Below are 8,329 nucleotides of genomic sequence, written 5' to 3' on the forward strand. Positions count from 1 at the left end.
AGCGTTGCTGTGATTGTGTTGAGGTTTCGGAAATGGGGGTGAGTTCTAGGAGACGGATGATATTGACCTCCCCCCCTGGGCGTCATCGCGGGCAAACTTCTCGGGCTGCGCTCGTTTGTATGAGTGTGTGTGTGGGTTTGATTCATTTTCCATAGAGAATGCAGTGTACGGTGGAGTTGGAGTGGTCATGAGCCAGCACACCCGTGGCGCATTAGAGAACGGGGTTGAAACGGGTGCGAGTTGTGTGAGGGAGAGAGAGAGAGCGACGACGACGGTATCCCAGTGTCAACGGTACGTGAGCATGTGTTGGAGAGCGTTCGGAGAGCGCCACGATCGAGCTAATAGAAGAAGCGCGCGGCGTTGGAGCTAGAAAATGCTTGCGCGAAGCGAATCGCTAGACCGCTGGAAGGGCCGTGGGAGCTGTGCTGCTGCTGTTTTCGTTGCACGCGCGCGCTCTCTCTCTCTCGCTCTGTCTTGCGCGTTTCGAACCGTGCTGCTCCCCATTTGTAGCCGCTCGTGCGTCGCACTCACACGCGCACTTTCTCGCTCCCTCACTCTCGCACATGCCCGATGCTGTTTCTCGCGCTGTTGGGAAACGGCACGCACGGAATAGGAAAAATGGACTATGAGGGAGAAACACACCGAGCAACGCGCATTCACACACACACACACACACACACACACACACACACACACACACATAAATGAACTGATCTTCCGTGCCGAGGGCCGAGGGGAATTAGAAATCCTCGATCGCAACTCCACTTCCTCCAAACTGTTGCACCCTCCCCCAATCGCCCCCCTTACACTCCCTGGAAAGCGTTTGAGGTCTGAAAACAGCGCGTTGGGTGTTGTTAGGTGGTGAGCCAAATCCGGGGAGGAGGTGGGGCTGAGTGGTTTTCTCACATTTTTTCTACCACTTTTCCAGCTCCCTTTGGATGATCGCCTTTTTTATGTCTGTGTGTGTGTGTGTGTAACAGGGGGCATGAAGATGAACGCAAGCGGAATGGGGAACGGACGGACGTGCACAGAAGCACAGGGCCCAAGGGGACGGTTGGCGGGATGGCAGCAGATTGATTTTCTATTTATCGCTAGCTCGCTTTCACTGCTTCGCATGTCCCGCATGGCCGTTCGCCTCACCACGCTGACAGGAAGCCACAGGAAATGAAGATCGCACGGCGGGGAAGGGGGGGGGGTCGGCTGCTGTTTTTCTGTTGCTCCTCTTTTTGGGGTGGGTGTGGGCTGTGGTGAGCGCAGGGGGTGGTGCAAGGAAAACGAACGATTTGCCACAGCCGCATTGTCGGAACGATTTCCAGATGTGTGCATGTGTGTGTGTGTGTGTGTTTGTGTTGCCGGGAAGGAGGCTTGGGAGGGGTTGCTTCGGAATGTGCCAAGTGTTCGGCCGTACTAAACGGAGCGGATGGCAGGAGAAGGGCGGGGGGAATACGGAGGAAGGATGTTTTTCCTTCGCGGTCCCGTTCCGCCATCGTGCTGGAGTGATTGGAAGCGGCCATGAATGGGATCGATTGTGTGGTCGGGTTTTGTTGATGGGACGCTCTGATGCTTGAAAATCCGGTAAAGTTCTGCCGCTTGTAACACACAAATTGGTGCCAAATGGAACAACAATTAATGCTTAATGCTTCATGTTTAGCTTGGTACTTCTTGTATTAAAATTGTGTTTATTGGAGAATAAAACTGGTGTCAGTATATGCTTGGATATTATGCGCCCTTGAAGCCCTTGATTGATTGATAACTTATCGACTGAATCTTAGGATCTGTGTCCTAGACTACCCTACGAATGTGTGACAATTCATTTAAAAATAAATTACCTCCAACAAGCGATGCTTTCCTCGCTCGTAACAAGTTCTGCAAAACAAACGTCATCCTCATTACGGCTACCCGGTGGCCGACATAGGCTTCCTAATTGCCCTCATTACCTGCCCTTTGGAGGTCGTCGTAACACAGCGCCAATGAAACGATTAATATCCTTTTCTGCTGTTTGCAACTGCCCTTGGCTGAACCGGAACCATTGCTTCGTCCGTATCATGTCCATCCCAAGGCAAAGCTAACGATATTGCAAACGTCTACACGGGATGGGCGCATGACTAATGTGATTTTAAAGGCTGGCGAATGCAAATGTTTGCGGTGCACGGGGATAAACACATCAGTGCGTTCAACCGTTTATCAGGGGGAATCGTTCCTTAGCACGTTCTCGGTCGTGCGTCCGTATTTACGCACTAATTTGGGCATGATTTCATCATCTTTGCACACACAGACGAAAGCGTATAAATCCATCGTCCAAATGCCATACAGCATGACGCTTGCTTTGGGATTGGATGTGGCGGGAGGACATATGTAAGTGACTCATCTTTTCGTTCGGTGAACTTCGTATTAGACCGGACACGATAAAACAAGATACGAGGGTGGTATAAAAATAGTGACTGCTTAAACTGACGAATCGCATCGCAATCCTTCTGGGAAAATTTAATTCGTCAAAATGTGCATTAGCACGCCACGTGCGTTCCCACTAGTGACGGGAAAAATGAAGTTTTGGTCGAAAACGATTCCGACTAGCTCAGAATTTTTGTGGAATCGATTCCGGATAGTAAATTTGGAATCCGTTTCCGGAATCGGCTCCGAAATCGAAATCGGCTCCGAAATCGGAATCGACTTGGGAATCGGCATCGGCTCAGGAACCGGTTCCGGAATCGGCTCCGCAATCAGAATCGGCTCTGGAATCAAATTCGATTTAAATATCTCCATGACAATAGGCGTTTGGGTCCTATGCAACTACGATTGTATCGATAGCCATCAAGAACCCAAATTTACTTGTAAACGATCCATTCTCAATGGGCATTCCGACTGATTTTATTTCTGAAACTGCTGATTTCAATTATGGAACTGACTCTGATTGCGGAGCCAATTCTGATTTCGAAGGCGATTCTAACTCCGGAGCCGATTCCGGAATAAGCTCCGGAATTGGTTCCGAACACTGCATTGGAACCTCCTACCACTAGTACACACAGAGAGGACTGCCTACGCAATTTTGTTATTTTAAGTGACAATGATCTATCCAAAATCGACTGGACTCTTTTTATGTTGCAATTCTTAGCCCTTATTCGTCTCCATTGTATCAAGCATCCCTTCCTTACCCTTGAAGGACACAGATAAACATACTCGGCCACCCGGCAACAGTGTTCCTCGTGAAGCACCTCCGTGGGACAGAGGACAGCAAGAATAAAATAAACATACACCCGTACGTATCCACGGTCCGGAGGGTCGTTTTGTCCTGTGGTGGTAGTAGTAGTGCTATCGGTACTACGAACAGTCTCACGTACAACGAATCTCCTGCCGTGGGGCCGATCGCAGCATCTTCCCTTCCACCCCGGAACTAGGCGGCTTATCGCGGGAAGCGAGAGACGCGAACGCTTTCCGTAGTGGTCTGTGTTTAATTTGATCGTCCCGTCGTCGTCGTCGTAGTCGTCTTCATCTCACGGTTCGCTTCGAGCGACGATCCCGGCTTCCTGTCGTTTCACGCGCAAGATTTCGTACATGCAGCGCTGCTCGTCCCCTGTCCCGTCCGTGCGATTCGAAGGAAAGGAAAGCGTGGCCGCTTATTTACAATGCCCCTCACCCCCCCACACCGTCGTCGTCATCGCGCCTTTTGCTCAGCATCCATCTCGGCATCTGTTTAAACGATCGTCGTGTACTCTTCGCCCTTCGTCTTGCCTTTGTGTGTTTGTAATAGTCTGCGCTTGCGCACATTCCTGATAAGCAATCTAGTTCGGGCGCGCTGGCGGTTTGTAGAAGGCATGAATCCTACCCAATCATCTTCGTACCAATATTGCTATCGGAGTGCACGAGAGTGTGCTCACACACATACACACATACGGACGCACAAGGGTTTGTGGCCTGGGGTTTTTTTCGCTTCTCAAACGCGAGTTCTTTGCGCATGTGTCCATGTCCTGTTAGAGCTACGGTCTGTGGGGAGCGGTGGGACGGGAGCGGGGATTGGAGTTTTAAATTTAAATTATCATAGGGAAGCATTCGAGACGACAATGAGACGCACATCGCCGTTGATTTAAAGTGTTTTTGTCTTCCAGACAGTTGACATCCAGGACGTGAACAATGTTGTAATTTAAAAAAAATGTATCTACTCACGTTATCTTAACTACATTTTTTAGGGTTTAAATAGTAGGTAAATACAAAGGAGTATTTACGTATTTTTTAAACCCTATTAACTATGTACTTAACATTCCTTTATCTAAAAATTGGCACATTTTTAAAATGAAAATGTCACCTCAAAACAATATCGATCGGAACCCATCGCAACTTCTCAAACTGTTCGCATACCGACTACACCAAGCCACTGGCCACATGATTGAACGTTTCGGGTTATTTTTATCAACGCCGGTTCCTGCTGCGAATGTTCGACAAATAAAAAAAAATAATAATAAAAGACCAACACAAAAGGACCCACAGCAAAGCGAATGATCGGCATCGCAACAAGGGCCTGCCGCAGCGTGGGACAGCATGCACGAAATACCCGTTTTGCTTTCCGGATCCCTTTTGGAAAGCAAAACGGGTTCCGCTTTCCAAAAGGACAAAAGCCGATGGCTCCACCACCAGCAAAAGGAGTCTGCACGATCCCGTCCTGCCCCGCCCGGTACGATTCAGTCAAGTCCTTGGGGGTTGCCGGGAGAAAAGAAGCACGGGCCAGAGCAAGCGGTGCCAGTAATGGCGAACAGCAGAAAAGGAGACTCTCTGCCATCCTTGACGATGCCGAAGTGGGGGATTCCGAACGGCTGAAGGTTGAGTTGGAACGAGCGAAAACAAAATTAAATAACAGAAGAATTGAATAAAAAAAGGAGCACCGACAAGACTTGCTTTTGAATTGTGTCGGCTCTGGGAAGGTTTCTGCTGGCGATTTTCCTTCTCATTTCTTTTCCCCTCAAATTTTCACCCGATCCCAGTGGCAGTGTGTGGTGCTGGCGTCATCGGTGGTACCGAAAAAGGCAAAAGTTATTTTTGAAGGATTCGCAAACAAAGGGCAACACGCACACACACAGCAAGAGACTCCATTTCTTCGGCGGGCGAATGCATTGTTTTGCTTGTACGAAAACGAAACGAAAATCATACCCTGGTGCGTTGCCTTTATATTTTCACCGTTGCTCATTGCTGATGATGAAAAATGATACTCTCCCCAAATGAATGGGGAGAACAAATGAGTGTTTTCATTCCAAATCTCACGCGGGTAACATCGTGTTTCGTGGTGCGAAAGATCAAGCGATCGAGAAACAGTGCGATACTAATGAACTTTAATGCGACAAACGGATTATCCGAAAATTAGCACAACCTTTTGCACAAACAGTGTTATTTTTTAAATACAAGAAAAAAATGTTTTTGGAATAGTTGTTGCATTAATGTATGATATAATTGATACAATACAGGGTTTACCAGCATAATAAACAACTGTCCACTTGTTTATAACAATAGTCGTTTTGAATAGACACCGCTGTCTACCACTTGCTCACACGTCAGATGGTGTAAGCTACTCTGTCCAATTCTATAACACAATTTTCGCCTTCGATTAGCAACTGTCAGATTCGGCATTGTTTGTTTTGTTGGGACAAATTTTGCAAAAACAAAACATTTTCAAATACGTTTCTTTTATTCAAGCAATATGCAGTATAAGCTATACATTTTAATAAATCAAAACATTAATTTTGTTAATTATACAACAACCAAAAGAAACCGTGCCGAATCCGACCGTTGTGCAATCGAAGGCGAAAATTGTGTTATAGAATTGGACAGAGTAGCTTACACCATCTGACGTGTGAGCAAGTGGTAGACAGCGGTGTCTATTCAAAACGACTATTGTTATAAACAAGTGGACAGTTGTTTATTGGACTGGTAAACCCTGTAATTCAAACGCTGCTGCTTATTGGAGAGCTAAAGTGATACAAACTTCATTGATCGTAAAATGTTCAAAACACTCGATATGATCACTTTGGATAGCAATTCCTCACAGTACAGCTAACAGAAAAAGTATCAACAGAGTAATAAAAGTGTGCGCGATCTGTGCAAGAAGCGAAAAAAAAAACATATCCTCAGTATGGAGGAAGATAGAAGAACACACCACCAAGCCATGGGGTAAAAATGAAGAACGCTGAGGAGGTTATAAAAATATATAAAATAACGCAGAAAGGATGAAAAAAGGAACCAGTGAGAATGTAGCGAAAACAGGCACGGCGCAGAGTCGATCAAGAAGGAGAACGAAAAAAAAAGTAGCCCCAACAGAGAGCAAATAAAACAGAGCAAAAACCAAAATACATCGAAGAGCAACAGGGAGAGCAAAACAACAACAACAACAACAACAACAAACCCCAGCATTGCAAAACGCGATGAATATGACTCCTGAAAAGCAATCCCCCCCTTCCCCATCATCCTCTCCAGGGCAGGACGGAAGTGCGGGGTGTGGGGGAAACGGTTTGGCCAGCCAACCGAAATGGCAAACTGCGGCAAATCGGTACCCAGTAGAGTGAACAGGAGGGCAATCTCGAAAAAGGCATCCAACGACCACGAAACGGATGAGTAAGCAAAACACAGCCAATGCAAACGGTGCGCGCCCCAAGCAGCACCACCACGGCGCAATCGCAACGGTCGCGCTCGCGTGTCTTTTGGCGTCGTTTTGAAGGATTTCATCTTGTATGTGTGCGCGCGCGTTTGCTTGTATGTGCGCGGCGGAAAGGAGAATTATTATTATGGTTGAACGTTGTTTCAGTTTGGCTCGAGATGGTTTGTCTTTTCCGTTTTTTTTGTTTGCAGCAAAAAGAGGATGAACACAAGATGGATGATGCTAACCGTACCTTTAAAGGATCGAGATGAAACATTATAGAGAGAGAGAGGGGAAGGGAGAGAGAGTAAGGCATGCAAAAAAGATGATACTGTATTGTGCTATGAAAGGGATGACGTGAGACGTAAGATCCGAATCAAGACTATAAAACATTAATATCAGAAAGGAATGAGTTGAGCCTTACAAGAAGTAAGCCAGATAACAATAGATTAAATGTTCAAACCAAGTAACGATTTTGTTTCTGAGTTGCTCTTGCTCTCCCCAGCCAGCGGGACAGCAGGACAAATTGAGGAATCATCGGTGCGCAAAACGAGAAAATTAGAGCAAAAAAGGAACCGGCCAGACCGTGACGAATGCGAAAATTCGATTCACAAGCCGTGTTCCGTCGCAAACGCTCTGTGGCACACTTCAAGAGGATGGATGGGAAGGACAAGGGAAACGTCCGGAGTATTATTTGCCAGCGTTACTGATGATTCCTTTGCTTCCTGCGAGCGCGCGTGTGTATGATCACACGCAATCTTTATCCTCATCCCTCCCACTGCCAAATTGCAACCGCAAACAAATAGACGGCGCACACACATACCAGCAGAGATTGGTGATGAGAAAAATCGGTCGACTAAACCCCCCCCCCCCCTCCGAACAGTGTGCCCTGGCATCCTCTCGATCCTCTTCGGCCATGAAGGTCCCAGCGGGTGGGATAAATGATACCCCGTTGCCGTTGTTTCGAGCATGCGCTACACAGCACGAAAGGAAGGGCGTACAAGTGTATGTGTGTGTGTGTGTGTGAGAGAGAGAGAAAGAAAAAATGGGCAGGGGGAACGAGAGAAGGAAAGAGAGAGAGAAGTGTGTATCCAACAACCCTTGATGCGTTGGAATGGAGTGGATCCGTCGAGTGGAACGCATTCTTCCTCCTCCTTTCTTGTTGCCTTGCTTGGGCTGCGTGTGTGTCGATGTGTTGGTAATCTCAACTCAACGAACGTTACCATGGTGTGCGCACGTGATCTCCACTGTCGTCCCTCGGTTGGAAAGGTCACGCTGGTGGAAGGAAGCTTGCATGCGTTTTGGTACCATGGGGGTAGTACATTCTACTCAGAAAAGTAAGGAGCGATGACGCAAAAATGGCAGCTTCACTGTGACCGACCGGGTCGTTGTGTGTGAGTGTTCGTTCCACTCCGTTCCGTCCCGACATGCAGGAGGATACTTCGAATACTGCGCATGGGGTAGGAGGGACAATGTCAAGCGAAGGTTAAAAAAATCCAGAAGATGATGAGTTGCACTTGCGAGTGCTACGGAGAAACTCCCATCTTCTTGTCCGTTGCAGTCCTCCCGATGAGGGCGTGTTGGTTTTATTGTGAATTCTGTTGCTTCTGCTTGATGTAAATTGCGATGAACCACATTTCTAGGAATGCTGACAGAATAATCTGGGTTTTTTGGGGGTGTGGTAAAATACTAAAAAAAGCAATAAAGCTGACG

The sequence above is a fragment of the Anopheles coluzzii genome, chromosome 2, assembly GCF_943734685.1.
Source record: "Anopheles coluzzii chromosome 2, AcolN3, whole genome shotgun sequence".
In the NCBI taxonomy this organism is placed as follows: domain Eukaryota; kingdom Metazoa; phylum Arthropoda; class Insecta; order Diptera; family Culicidae; genus Anopheles; species Anopheles coluzzii.